The sequence below is a fragment of the Plectrocnemia conspersa genome, unplaced genomic scaffold (genome assembly GCF_051122295.1).
Source record: "Plectrocnemia conspersa isolate PC_06_02 unplaced genomic scaffold, ASM5112229v1 ptg000013l, whole genome shotgun sequence".
NCBI lineage: Eukaryota > Metazoa > Arthropoda > Insecta > Trichoptera > Polycentropodidae > Plectrocnemia > Plectrocnemia conspersa.
In genome coordinates, this window is record NW_028277177.1 from 11,911,073 (window position 1) to 11,927,164 (window position 16,092).

A 16,092-nucleotide genomic window follows, 5' to 3' on the forward strand; every position below is an offset into this window, starting at 1 on the left:
TTTGCAAATTAATAAACTCAATATAAATAATAGCGAATATTTTAAACATTTTGAAATACAATAAATATGTAGCAATGATAAATAATAATCCGCATGAAAATATTATTAGAGTACATACACCTTAATTAAGTTATAGTAAATTAATGATTTGTGTTTAAATTTTGACTATTTTATAACATAGTTAAATTTTTATATTTGTATGTAAAAATATTAAAATAAATAAATTATTTATTTATAGTCGATTTATAAATATCATGCATCATATTTGATTAGGCGAATTTTAAAGTCTCTTTAAATTTAATAATAAATATAGTTTTTTACTGATTTATATACGTACATATATTGTGGGTACGATTCAATAGTCACGTACTACCTAAAATATATCATGAATTTTATTTCTCTTAAGCTGTGATTTGTATAAATGATTTGATATCATTAGTTTTCAGTATTATAATTTTAATAATCATCTCAATTCTTTTAAAGATATTTTTAATTTACAAGAAATTAGCGATAGTCACATTAAGCTGATATATTTTAATAATTTTAAGAATGGTAAAATTATATAAGAATAGTACAAATTGTGTATATTTGTAGTTAACAGTTAGTTACAATTAAAATAAAGGTGATTATTTAATGTATTTTATTATTTATATTATTAATAAATTTGGCGAAAAACTAAACCGAAAATCAAAATAATTCTAAACCTCATTTGAAACTTATTTACCTTATTTTATACCTAAACTTATTTTACGCATTCAAAAATAAATTTGTTAGCAACAAAACAGTGTAATTGAAATATAAGAGATAAAAAATATAATAACATAAACTACTTTTTTGTGTTCTCCATGTTGATGGAAGTTTAGTTATGCAAAGTATATATGAAGAATCACAAAAGTATGCTATAATTAAAGTGAAGTGATGCTATAATACGGAGTCTTTCATATTTAAATTAAATACATCTATAAGAGCTTTTGAGGTTTTATTAGTTTATACAAAAATAATAGTAATATAAATATGTTTAATCTTTACATTTTAAATAGTTTGTAAGTACAATCACATACATTCATTTAATATAGTATTTTCAGTTCTCGTTCTATATACGTAGTGTCGATTAAATAAGTTTAAGATTCAAGTCAAGAAACTTTTTTAATAAAACTATATATTTATTTGTCTAGATCACTGAACTCATTCAGATATTTGGTATGTGAAAAGAGACTGATATTATTTTTATCACAAACACAGCACAAATATATTTTTTACTCGAAATGCATTTGTAATGTATATGTATATATTGAATCCCGTCTTGCAAATTCCAAACGATTTATCGACCGAGGCATGCAGCTACTACCATTGAAACTCAGAGTTGGGATTAAAAGGAGAGAGCAAAGAGAAAAAAATATCGTGGAGTACCGTTTGGAATTCAAAAGAATTTTCGGCGAGCTCAATGTTTACACGCTCTTTACAATTCGGCGGGGGACGCCGGTATCCAATTTAATTTCCGGTGATTGATTTTTATTTTTTCAAACGGCACTCCCGAATTCGATTCTTAGTTTTTATTTTATTTTTCGGCTCGCCTGATTCGACTCTGTGGAACAGAGGCGACGAAGAGAAGAAATAAATATTTAAATTAAAACTCGATTAATAAAAAGAGGGTTGGCCATAAAATAATACAGTAAAAATAATTTTCACATTAGAGTCGTCTCATTACTCAAGAGGGTAGTTCGAGAAAATATAAGTTTATTATTTATTTATTTTATTTTAGACAGTCGGTATTGTATAATAATATATTAAAAAATGTTCGCAGCGCAATTACAAAAAAGTTGTACAGATTTCATAAAGCAGAGATAAACGAAAACGTTGAGCTGATTAACTTTTAGACCCGCTGTCAGCCACTGGAATTTCATATGCTCAAATAAGCATTGAATTTTTTACATGAAAATATTCTCGGCGAATATATTAAATAAATTAAGTATAACTTTCGCTTTTTTTCTCAGTGGCTTCAGTTAAAAATAGTGCTATATAAAAGTACATACATATATTGATTATTACAAGAAGAATAAATATACGTATAAATCGTCCTGAATTTCTTCAGGAACGAAATAATATTCTTTTCACATATGTACATATGCATATAGAAATCTGATATTTTTTATAATAATTATACATTTCTCCTGAATACTTAAAAGTAAACACATAAGTATTTTCTGGTGAATTTGTGCCGTTGGCATATTAACCAGTGGTATAAATCATTAACTGATAACACTCCAGTGAAAATCTCATATGGACCGTAGTGTTTTTTTAACGAGTCTGGAATATCATTATTATTATTTATTATATATTATTAATTCTGATCAATCATCACCAATTACATAATATAATACATTATAAAATTTAAATATTAAACAAATTCAAGAAAATATTTAATCTATTTTGTAGAAAAATCAATATTATAAAATAAAGAAAAACTGTTCAATCGATATTTTAAATATTATATTTTTGATATGTATAAACAAGGGATATTAAAAAAATATTTATAAAGTTCACAAAACAATTTTATAGCATTTTATTTTATCATTATTATTTTTTTATAACTCAAAAATTACCGTAATCCTTTGGTAACTATTACGTTACGACAGCAAATTGTTTATGAGGGTTATCAAACGTTGTACATGTCTCAATAAAAGCTGAAAATGGCTTTCATTTACAGTTTTATACACATTTATCACGAAGGTATAGTCCATTCAAGATGTTAACGCTCATCATCGTTGTATTGGAAATAAGGGTGCATCTATGGATGCATGCATACATATTGTTTTCCGCGAATTTGTTTACACCTATAGGAGAACGTTGGGGCTGTTTTAAGACCATACTTTGGAAATTGAATTAAAAATTATACTGTGTTATATTTTTATTATAAATTATTGTCATGTTGTGGTATTTTGTAATCAATAAAACAATTCCTGTAATATTCTATTGGTATTTTTTTAAATATTATATTGAACAGATATTCAACCTGAAGAGTGATTCCAAAACTGCTGTCAAGTTTTTGAGTTAAATAAATAAACAAAATAAGCAAGAAAGTGATATTATACATTTTCCTCAACAAATTAAATTAAAAAGGAAAAATTAATTGAACGTGTAACTTCACAAGGTCACCCTAAAATATTTCTCACCAATACTATATCGATGAGCGTTTACATCTTGGACGGACTGTAATTAATTTTAAATTTGCGACATAATTATGCTTGTTCAATAAAATAAGCAAGTTATCGATTATCATTGAATAAATCCAGTGAGGTTTAAAATTGATACAGTTATTTTAAACACACTTTCAACGCAACATTGCAAAATTTTATGGCTTTAAACTATATCATGTGACGTAGACTAGCGATACAGTAATATTGCAAAATGAGTAAAAACCGCTTACATATTTACTAATATTGCATCTATATTTATTAAATATACATCGTTTACTATTTTATAATAAAGCATAATCAAGGATCTTAGAAGAGACTTTGCAATTTATATGTGTGTAAATCTAATAAAGTATAAGAATAATAACTTATATGAATATTCATTAATAATCTTTAAACGTTTAAGTTTTGCTTTGTCTATGATTTAGTTTTTCCGCCATGTTGAACACTAATTTTCATTACGCAAATTTACGCCTAAACTCGGTAAAGTTTTGCTATCAAAATCCTTAATGTAACACGTTGTATCATATATAATATCACAGAGGCAGACGTGAATTACTTTAGTAGCGCTATTAATTTTAAATAACTATTATCGTTGTTGAATTTAATATAAACATAATACTCAGAAAAAATTGAAAGTAGAGTAAAGCCCTGTTATACGTGCCACGTAAGAGTTTAACCTTACAACCTATTCCTTAGCCTGTACGTGTTCCGTTTGAAAACGGCTAGGATAATTACATTTTATTCTAAATTCTCGACGCGAACCTCCAAATTTTCCATCAGGAAGCGTAGAGGTGAAGATAAAAAAAGCGCTCTTGATTCTCCAACTTTCAATTTCACCTAACACGAACCGAAAATAAAACAGATTTTTGCGAAGCGTACACAAAACGATGGGCGACGTAATAAAAGAGCTCACCTAATGTAAGTCTTGTATTAGGTCGGAGATTGAGAACCATTATTGCAGATTTTCCATAGAGAACGAAAAACCCTTCGTTGAAGAAATCAGACATCGTATTTGTGATTTAAATTTGGTAAAGATACAGAATTCATATAGACAACTTGTTTTATAAAACGGGGCGTACATTAATCGTTATTCCAATCCCTCGCGTGGTAAATTAGATTGAAGAAAAGGATTAATGTACACCTAAAATAAACGTTAAGCTATTAAATTTATTAAATATTAATACAATACGTCGCAATAATAAATGTTTTTAATTAATTATATATATTATACATTATTCTAATATTAAATCAAAGAAAATATATGTATATAAAAATAATTAGCAATAATAAATAAATTTGTAATATTTAAAAAAGTTAATAAGTAGTGTAAATCAACACCACGTTATAAGTTTAAAGTTAGGAAAAACTTTACAAGGTCGAAAGGAAAATACGCGCAAAAAATAAATTTATTTATATTATAAATATTTTAAAGAGACTTCGAAGCTTTAGAACAGCTTATCTTTAGTTTAAGCAATTCTTTAACAAGACAAGGATCAACAACTTGGAAAGAAATTTAAATTAAAAAAGCTTTCACATTAATTTTGTCTGTGTATTTATGAATCAGTAAAAGTACATTTTAATCAATATTTCAAGTTTAAAGTTGCTTGAAATATGTTTTTTAAAATCCCAACAATATTCTAGTGCAACACCATAAAATCACAACATTGCTTTTGTACCCAAATTTTTTTTACTATAATATATTATTATGGTTTATTGACTTTTACATATTATGATACTTTTACATTAACATTTTGAGGTCTAGATTAAGATTAAATTTTGCTGAAGTTTAAAAATTGTTTGAAAAACATTTTTTAATATATTTTTGTCGCATATAGATTACTATTGTAATTATCATTTAACAGTACAGTGTAGTTATTTTTAATGTTTGACTGGAATTAAACTAAATTACATTTTATTCTTAAAAAGACCTGGTCGAAAAAGAAAAAAAATTGATAAAAATACTGATCAATTTTGTTTTTATTTGTTTTATTTTAAGCCAAACACTTAATCAATAAATTATATTCATATTTATATATAAATTTTTACTTTAAAAATGTATTAAAAAATATTTTTGTGTATTTTTTCATAAGGAAAAACGATGAAAAATAATTTTCTAATATATAAAATTATTAACATTTAAATTAATTCTTGACATTATAGAAAAACATTTGTCATCCTAAACATTAGTTAAGTTATCTAATCTTTGGGATATTAAATAATCAATTTTTAAAACAAATGTTTTAATAAGATTTACACAATTAACAAAATGTATTATTTTAAGAAAACATATCATTATATTATATAAAAATTAAATTTACAAAGACTATGGATATTTGTTCAAATCTCGAATTAATAAATTATTACAAGAAACACCCAGATCTATTAACAATGCTCCAAACTTAGCTAAAAGTGAAGAAAACCTTAGATTACTAAAGATTTCCAAATAATAAAAAATATATTAAACGATTCATACATAGCATCATTCTAGAGACACGATACACGCGCGTTTGAAGTTCCGCGAGTGGTGCCCGCAGACCTAGTAGCCTAGTTATCTCCTTCGACGGGGGGGTGATACGGCTTACGCTTAAGACGGTATATATAACGCTGTACAAAACCCAACTGAACTTTGCTTTACAAACTTCTTTGACCATGGACTTACACCTTGCCTCCTATTTGAGCGTCGCTCAAATACTAACAATTTGGTTATGAAAAATTTAATACTAAACCCAATGTATAGCGCTTACAAATGCGTAATATTACAATCTTATACACGGCAGTTTTGTGTTAACGTCTACGGCACTCGCGCCACTTTCATATGCGATCATATTACATGGGAAGAAAAAGGGATAATGAATATGTGAGAATACGGCAATATTAATAGATCATAAAGGACTTATTGTGTTCCGCATCGCGCACATACACACACGAAACGCACGTATACTACTTCCGTGTATATTCTGACAAGAATTTTCTATATTAAATTTTGCTGTGCTGTGAAAGGCAATCCGAAATTGAATAAGAATACGAATTCGGAGGTTATTATACCCTATATTTTTATCTGTGTGAGAATACAACGCATGAATATGTTGAGGTGGACCGCACGCTATGTTTATAATGAAAGGTTAGAGTGGATTATATTTTGGAACAAAAATAGTTTAAATTCTAACTACTTTAATAATTATATAAATATGTCAAGATTATAGGGATTAGCAAAAAAGTGCTTCTTAAACATTTTGCTCTTAAAATTTTCTTAAGATAGATCTTACATTCAATACCTTTCATGAAATATAAAAAAAATATGTATTTAGAAAATAATATCTATTATAGCTAAATACACACATGGCATAATTTCAAATGATAAGGACCTCGTGAGCGATTGAAATATATGTGGATAGTAGTTTGTAATTTATGTAGATAGTAATTTATTGAATAATTAAAGCTAATGGGCAAGTGCGTTATTGTAAAATCTGCTCTCTCAGCCTTCTATGAGGTGTTATATTGTACGTTCGATCAGTATTTCACTCGAGAGCGTTTTATGATTTACTGTCATTGCAATAATCACGAAAGTTTTACATACCAAATTAATATTGCTCTCAAATATTATTTTAAATAATGAACACTAAATGCGCTGCTCAGTCAATGCCCAAAGTGATGAACTTTGATATAAATACTGGACGGTTTACAAAATGTTGCTGACAAAAAAGGTACTGACCATCACAGATCTTAAATCGGGCTTTGAGAAGTTGAAGTTCTTCAGGGCTTAAATTGATTTTGAAGGGCTACGAAGCTAGTCAGAAAGTGCCATATTCGTCATTTTTTCGACTCCGATTGCCATCAGATTATTTCTACAATATTGGTAGGAACATTTTAACTAAATAAATTTTTACTAAATATCTCAGAATCACTTTTAGACCAAGTAAAGATTAAATTAATAAATATTAATTAAAAAAAATAAAAGCAATTGGGATAAATGTCAGATAAACTAGACACTCGAGGAACATATTATTTATGCTTAAGAATCGAAGTTTAAAAAGAAGATCTTACTAATAAAATGTATGTCAAAATAACATTTTTGCAATTAAAGCTTCTAATAATAAACATATATAGAATATTTATACTTGAATAAAGGTTAACACAATCAAAACGATTGATTAAAATATTAAGTATATTACACAGAACACGTTAAAACTTTTTCCTCATCACAATATATTTATGTTTGTATGGTAGAATGTTTATTACGATATTTTTATATAATTAAACCTAATTCTCCAGCTTCCCAAGGACGCATTTTAAACTAAAGTATTATGGTCAACTCATGTTTATAGTATATGTGCTTATTCTTGGGAATACGACGCGACGTGCGCTCATAAAAAAGTCCATTACATACCTTTGATTCTGAAAAGAATAATAAAAAACATAATCTGGCCGAGGCTATTAAAATCACTTCCTGGAACCTTTAGAGATTTTCTCACAGGTTCTGCGGCCTGATCCTTTCCAAACACTCCACGCAACAATGTCGCATTATACCACGAAGCGTACACGTTTCATAACAATTTATATTTTTCATTCATCTGCGATGCTACTCAAAGCGTCTCTTTGTAGAGGCATATTTTACAGCGAAAATCTGATGAATTTTCCGTATTTAAAATTCGGTTGAAATTCCATAAATATTTTTAAAAAATAATACAAAAATAATCTCGCAGTCGGTAGGATTCGAACCTACGCTCCCAGAGGGAATCTGATTTCTAGTCAGACGCCTTAACCGCTCGGCCACGACTGCTTCTTATCAGAAAATTTGTATTTTTGTGCAAGTTGATAAGCTTGTCTTATGATTAGTGCTCGACAACCATTTTACACTAATCAAATAAATAAAAAATAAACAATTTTCAAAAAAGCCTAATCAATACATTGTCTACTGATCAAATAGAAGATGAGTCATTCTAAGAGAAAAGTGATAAAAAAAACTGTCGCAGTCGGTAGGATTCGAACCTACGCTCCCAGAGGGAATCTGATTTCTAGTCAGACGCCTTAACCGCTCGGCCACGACTGCTTATTATTACAATAAAACATGAATAAAAGGTAGTAAAAAGTGTGGTATTGGATAGTATTATACGTCATAAAACATGTGCGAAAAACCAATATTTGATTACTGTTCAATAAATTGTGAAATATTTTTTTCTGTATAAATAGATTTTTTTTATACTTGCTGCAGAAATCATGATGGAAACTTGTCATTATAATCCACAATTAAAACATAGTATGTAGGTGACGAAGATTTTCGTTTTGCGATGCTTGTCAGTTAAAAACAGGAGACAAGGACGAATCTTTTTTATACTGCGGTGTTGAGATTTCGTTTATCTTTGTTGTAGATCTTACAACAAACTGTTGTAATTAATATGTGATATTCAGAACACGAATCTACTTTATGAATTAAAGCTATGTCGAGTAAGACACACCTCATTATAATCAACATTTTTAATAAAATTAAGTTTTGAATTCTTTACTAATTGTTTTGCACCTAAAGGTAACAAAATCATCGAAGCTGTCACTTTATTTTTTAATAAAAATTTAATGGTAGAAAGATCAGACTATTCATTAGATGAATGAAAAAATATTTGATAAACAATTTTATGGTTTTAAATTTTTGCACTATGAATTATTTTTAATGATTTTTTTATTAGTGCAAATACAAAGTACAGTGGTGCCTTGATTTGTTCCGTGACAGAGATTAATGGTAATTATAATGGTAAATGCATACTACCCAAATTAATGATTAAGTTTATTTTCCCACTCGTATGTCGAGACATTGCTCGTATAACAAGTCAAAGTTAAAAAAAATGCTTGCATTTTGAAACATTCAAAATGTCACTAGTAAAAAAATATAAAATTTGCTTGGGATAAAATATTGAATAAAACACAGCAAATACTAGTTAGCGCTAATTAATTACTTGTTGACAAACTGATACTATTGAAATTGCTGCAGTTTAGTTTTCAGACTATTTCTTTAGTCAGATAAGTATCATATTTATTATTTAAAATTAATACTATAATAATTATACGTTTAAAAGTAAGTGTTTTGGGTTAACTTAAGGGTTAATATAAAGTTTTCCTGGTTAATGTGTTTATATTTTGCGCGTACGCGAAAATATATCCTTTTACGTGCTTAAAAGTTTACTAAAGCGCTGATAATGAGCTTTTGCATAATTATTGGTAACATATGCTTGAATTTATAAAGTAATAAAAATTAATTGCATATTAACGAAATCGTGCTTTTTCATGAAATTTTGCACTGTTTCCCATATTTTACAGATATCCCTAATTTTATTCAAAGTGAGGGGTTTTTCAGCCTCTTTCTCTTCCTCCTTTATAGCCTCTTGATGTTGCTCGCGATGCAGATTTATTAGTCCATGTTTCTTCAACAATTCTTGAATATCGTTTTCATGTTCATGAGCAAACCCGTCACACAGTTTTCTCCGAGCAAAATTTAGTAACTCCAAGCTGCATTGATGATCTTGAGGCAACTCACGAGGTGGAAATACTTTTTTTTAAAGTCTCTAACGGTAAGATTTATTTATTCAGTTGCTTCGAAGTACTGCTAATATTACAAGACATCGCACGTTGATCAAGTCAAAATTGATTTGAAATTTTGTCAATATTGTAAAACACTTGTAAACCTAAATACTTGCAATCCGAGGTTATATTGCACCAAAGATATTTAGTATGAATTTGTATCTAAAATATTCAAATATTTATATTTGCAAAGTATTTTGTTTAAAATGTTATTTTATAAAAATACATACATAACTGAAAAAAATCATAATGTATATAATAAGAAAAAAAATGATCTAATACTAATTTTCATTAAGATACTGACCCTTAATTGTTCAAATAACCATCCAATAAATTCGGTATTCATCCCTAACGATTTAATTAATTTATAAAAATTATACTTTGCGAGCTCTGCTGCGGTTACTTTGCGCTCATTTCGTTTATTATACACGTAAATAGATGAGGGTACATTAAAGTAAATTTTCATTTGTTAAAACATTTTTTTACTGTTTACTCAAGATTAATATAAAAAAACAGCGTAGATATTTGCAAAGAGCTCTCTGTTTACATAATCGCGTGTAATAATAAACCATGAGCCGTTTGCGTGCCAATATAAAAAAACGGCTATTCAAACATGGAATTAATAAACCATTAACTTCTATGCTATACTTTTAAACTTATATTCACTAGCTAATAGTGTGTTGCTTTTTTTTTTAATATTTATAAATTCATATAATATTTAAAAAAATAATTATTATTTATTTTTGATTTAATCGCAATAAAGCTAAATTAGTGTTTCTCTCGAGAATTTCTCGATAGAAATGCCAAATTGAAAATTATAATTTTTTAAAAAGTATTTCATAAAGCCTTTTTCTGTTAATTATTAAATTTACAAAAATATTTAACAACTGCTGCATACAAAGGGTGGGTCCGTGCCAGTTGTTTGAAAATATGTATGCTTTTTTGAAAGCTTTTAATAATAGTTGAGAGTATTTGCATTGGCCTTATCTTTACTTTGTTAATCTAAGAACTATATTAATAATCAGATAATAAAAAAAATCTGCGTAAAAATCGGCAGATCGCAAAAATGTATGGGGACTTTTCAGAGTTTAATTATAAAATTTGACTGTTGGCAAACTTAAATCTATTTTTTTTTAATATTCCATAGAAGTTTTATATCTTTATCGTTTTTCAAAATATAAAAAATGTAAAGTAGTATCAGCTGTTATTGACCAATTTTTTATGAATCGAGTATAAATACGGGAGCTCGAAATGCCTTCGTAGCTCGACGCTCCTTAATCAATCAAAGCAGATCGATCCGTTCTGGTCTTTTGATTATTCACGTCCATTATTAAAAATTATCATCCTATTGAAGTTTGTCCCCTTCATCGATCATCCAGTTATCTGTTTTTGAACAATATAAAAATATCCACAATAATTTACTGTATAATTTTAATCATGTACTATGTAGGAAACTACAATTTTTTTATCGAGAAGACCAACTTAGAATAATTATTTTAGTTTTAAAACATAAAATTTATCTAAAAAATTATGAAAAGTATTGAGAAATCTGATTTAGAATATATTCAGCGACTTACAAATGTTAAAGGTCAACAATGCTATCTCAAATAATTTTGAATATAAATATAAAAAAAATCTTTTATCTATCTTATATCTCATTTGAACCATAAAATTCAGAACAAGCCTTAAATTAAGCACGATTGGCATTCAAGGCGCCCGATCGCAGTCGATCAAACGCCATCGTCGAAGCGAAGTATAAAAATTTTGATTGCTGAATTTGGAAATTGAATCGTCATTCCCTGAATTGCGACGGGAGTTAAGCGAATTTGTTTCAATTTTCATTTTCAGAGCGAAAGCGCTTAATTACGTAAACTTTAATTAGATTCCGGCGGGCGCAACGTGAAATTCCATTTTTTCCAACCCTAACCGGGTTCGCGGATTAACCGAGTTACACGGCAGAAGGGTATTTTTCGGCTGAAACGGGATTAAACGAGATTTTAGGGTACACACGTGGATATAGAGCGATTGAGTGACTGAGACTAACGACGACTCTTTTTATTCATTAGAAGTTTCATGACGCGCTTTGCGCTGATTTGCGATTTTTCATAATCTCAGATTAAATTCAAAAGGATTGAAAATTGAATTTATCATAAATTTATGCGTAATAATTTAAAAAGTAAATCAGATTAAAAAATCGTTAATTCTAACAATTCATAACTTAATATAATATGGGATTAAAATTTATTTGAAATTAAATCATAATCGATCACAATGGTAACTTTCGGATGAGGGGGTTATATAAATAAAGCATATTATAAATAAAGACTGTAACTAAACGGACCACCATAATACAAAATGCATATTGAATCATTTAATGCCCGATTTGTATCAGTACATTTGAATATTGTATGTTTTTTTTATTTTTCACACTATATATTATGTTTTTTTGTATTTATTGTTTTTTTCACACAATCGTGACATATTGTACATTAAGTTCTCAATAGTCGTAATTTATTTTAAATAAATAAATTAATTGAATATAATTAAACTAATTATTTACGTATACATTTATTTTACAAATAAAAAATATTTTAAAATTATCAACGTTGAACCGTGGAAACGTACATTAACGACGACAATGTTCGTAATTTATTTGAAACGACCAAAAAAGAAAACTCGCACAATTCTCACGAGATTGTGCGCAGACGAAATAAAAGGAAATAAGAATAAACAACAATTTCAGTTGATTATATATTTTACCGGGTTAGCTGTTGATTACAGACTCGGTGTTGTTTGGGATAAAACGAAATACGCGACGAAACTACGAGCGGAATGCTTTTGGCGAAACTTAATGATACCGTTGTCAAATGGACGCTTACGAAATAAAAATATCTTTAAAGAAGCTTTTATTTGTAAATAAATTAGAAAAACACATTAAAATAACGAATTCTCAATTAAATTTATTAAATTAAAATAAAACATTATCTCAAATGTATGAAAAAAAATGTATAATATGCTTCATTAAATATTCTAAATTTGAACTCTTATATTAATATAAATAGATATTTATTTCATACTAAAATTTAAAATTAATTTAATTTTGTCACAGATGGTAGGATTAAAACCAGGGGTTTGGCAAATCTTCTTAATGTCGGGCCACATTAGGGATGAAAATTTGGCCACACAATAAAAAATTGTCTATTTTTCAAGTAAGGAGGGTTATTTTATAAATTTTAAAATCAATATTTTAAACGTTTATTATTATTTATAATTTTCTTCTTTGTCTTGAAATTAACAAGTTCTACGTCTCCTTTTTTTTGACATAGCTCCCGATATTTTTTTAAAATGTATAAGCGATATTCTGTTCTTATGCACTTAATAAATCATGGTCACAGAACAACTTGAATATACTTCTTCACGACGCTTTGGCAAGCAACGAACTGACAAATCCAGATGATAAAATATTTTTGTATAAAATCAACAAGAATAAACCAAGGTTCCGTTTCTCCCTACACGTATCTAAGTGCAGTGAGTGCATATGAATATGACATGGTGTCTATTGGCGATATTATTTATCTTGGTACTATAAAAAAATACCTCGAATCAACACCGATTCGTTCAAGATTTTTAAGTAACTGAACGACTTTTGGTATGATCCAAACTCCACACGTCCGCAGGCCAGAAGTTGCTTACATGTGATGTAGAAGTCAAGTCATTCTTCAAAATAAAGTCTTAAAAATAGTCGCAGTCGGTAGGATTCGAACCTACGCTCCCAGAGGGAATCTGATTTCTAGTCAGACGCCTTAACCACTCGGCCACGACTGCTTCTTATCAGAAAATTTGATGAATAAACTATTTGCAAGAAAGCCTATTTAATTCATTGTTTACCGATCAAATATTAGATTAGTCATTCTAAGAGGAAAGTGATAAAAAAAATGTCGCAGTCGGTAGGATTCGAACCTACGCTCCCAGAGGGAATCTGATTTCTAGTCAGACGCCTTAACCGCTCGGCCACGACTGCTTGTTACTGTAATATGACCTTATTAAACAGCAGTAGAAAGTGTGACATTATAATATTACCATACGTCATAAAACATGTGTGTTAAACCAATATTTGTATTACTGTTAATAAGCAATAACATAATTTTTTCAGAATTTATACGAGAAATATCCAGAAAGTAAAGATACAAAAATAATGAAATGTATAATTAATTTTCCTTCAGAACAAACCTTAATGCACTTGATAAACTAAATGCTATATTACTTTCATACTAACTCTATTTTCTGGCACACAGCGTAGAACCCAGCGATATATGAACCATCATAACTGAATAACCAAAGATCTTAAATAGATTGATGGAGAATTTCGATGACCTGTTAAATGATGGAGAGAGGAACTCAGAACAATACAATTACTACTCCGAAGAGACACAAACACATATCTTGATTGGTAATGAATATGAATGAAAAAACAAAGTGTTAATGCGTCTCAAAATAATAAGTAACCCGGTACAGACAACCTTTCTGTAGAGATTAGGGATTCCAATCCCGGGCCAAAATTTTGATCCCGGGATTTTGGTATTGCAATTAGTCGATCCCGGGATCCCGGGACCAGTCCCGGGATAATTTTCATGTTATTTTATCGATAAAAATAATTTAAAATGAATAATACAATATATTTTTACATCTGTTTTTTATAACGTACAATGTATAAAGTACGTATAATTTTAGTCTTGGACTTAAAATAGAAAATAATATAATAAAAATAAAAAAGGGAAGGTCTTATATATTTATTTGAGAAGAAAAAAATGAACTTTTGACAATGTATGCACATACCTATGTACATTCATAGACACAATTAATTGAAAACATTATTTTGAATAAAACTCACGAAGTAACATCAAAGCATCAAGTGTTTTATCATTTAGCCTTGATCTGATTTTGGTTCCTAAGCAGCCTGCTGCTGAAAAAGCACGTTCAGACTCACAGCCTCAAAGATTCACAGATGACATGTGCAACTCGCGCAAGTTTGTACACGAAATATAACGATGTTGTCAATAATAATTCGATTGTGCTTGATGATCAACCAATCCGAAAAAATCGGGATTATGTTTTATAATCCCGGGACTCATCGGGTATTGAAAATCGTTCGGGATCCCGGGAACTCGGGATTCGGGATCCCGGGATTGGAATCCCTAGTAGAGATGCTAAAAAAGTCGTGTAGATAGAGATTTGCAACACATTGGCAAAAATAATAAAAATATTGGGCTATATTAAAATATGCCCTCTAAATGATATAAATTAATAATATTTTAAGGTATCTCTTTTTGGGATTTTAACTATGCGTGTTTGTATCAAGTCGGGGTCCACCACTTTAATGTTTGAGAACCCTAAGGGTGTGACTTCGTAACCAGTGAGACGCTTCTTAGTAAAATCTAGCTTATTACAATATATTTACATATGTTGCGACAGACGATAAATGACGAGATATTTTTTCCTAGCGGCAGTGGAGAAGCTTGCGGAGGGATGATGTCAGTGAACGATTCTTCGAGTTTTGAACATTAATAAATGCAACATATAAAATATTATCTAATAATATAAAGCCTCCCTCAACCATATGAAAATCGTAGGTGGATTTAAATTGCAAAAAAATAAAAAATAAACCAATTTTTTTTAATTTTGTTTCAATTTTTAAACCGGATAATAAGTTTGATGGCTGAAGATCAGCCTATAGATAAAAGCTTCGGTGGTTGGACTATGTGACAAATGATGCAACCGGAGCCAACAACTGAAAGAACTAGCGCAGTACCGGAGAAGATAGAGATCATTTTCAAAAGAAGCGAAGACCATCTGGGGTTCTCAGGCCAATAATGATTATGATAATGATTACATTAGAAAAATCTTAGAGAACTTAATCTCTAATAAGCAATCAAAAATTAAAATATATAATATTCAATAAATCCGATTCTCCAGACACGATCGAGATTTAAAAACACTAGGATCTAAATGGGTCTCAAACCTAGGTCTTTCATGTATTAGTCACCAACTAATGCCACTGCTTTATCATGCTGATATAATTATTTTATATTATCTTGCGAAATGCTAGCAGGTATTGATCTTGAGTAAAAAAATTGTCTTTTAATAAGACAAAAAAATTAAATCTTGTTATAAATACATTAAGTATTTATTACAGGATATTTATAAGCCTGTACCTTTTAAAATTTAAATTTCTTTAAATATGTGCGATTAGCCCCATTAGTTGATGGATCGTAGATTGTCGTGAGTGAAACACAATTTGGTTAATTTATTTTGTGTTTTTAATTGA

The 16,092-nt window shown here is 28.8% G+C and overlaps 1 long non-coding RNA gene and 4 other non-coding genes across 5 annotated transcripts in view; all 5 read right to left on the reverse strand.

Annotated features, from left to right (window-relative positions):
- LOC148227284 (uncharacterized) overlaps positions 1-16,092 on the reverse strand; it is an 89,672-nt gene that overhangs the window by 10,321 nt on the left and 63,259 nt on the right. The gene's annotated exons all lie outside the window — the stretch shown is intronic.
- TRNAS-AGA (transfer RNA serine (anticodon AGA)) lies at positions 7,896-7,977 on the reverse strand. The gene has a single exon. It is a non-coding gene; the product is annotated as a tRNA-Ser (tRNA).
- Positions 8,166-8,247, reverse strand: TRNAS-AGA (transfer RNA serine (anticodon AGA)). The gene has a single exon. It is a non-coding gene; the product is annotated as a tRNA-Ser (tRNA).
- Positions 13,511-13,592, reverse strand: TRNAS-AGA (transfer RNA serine (anticodon AGA)). Its single transcript has one exon. It is a non-coding gene; the product is annotated as a tRNA-Ser (tRNA).
- On the reverse strand, positions 13,707-13,788 carry TRNAS-AGA (transfer RNA serine (anticodon AGA)). The gene has a single exon. It is a non-coding gene; the product is annotated as a tRNA-Ser (tRNA).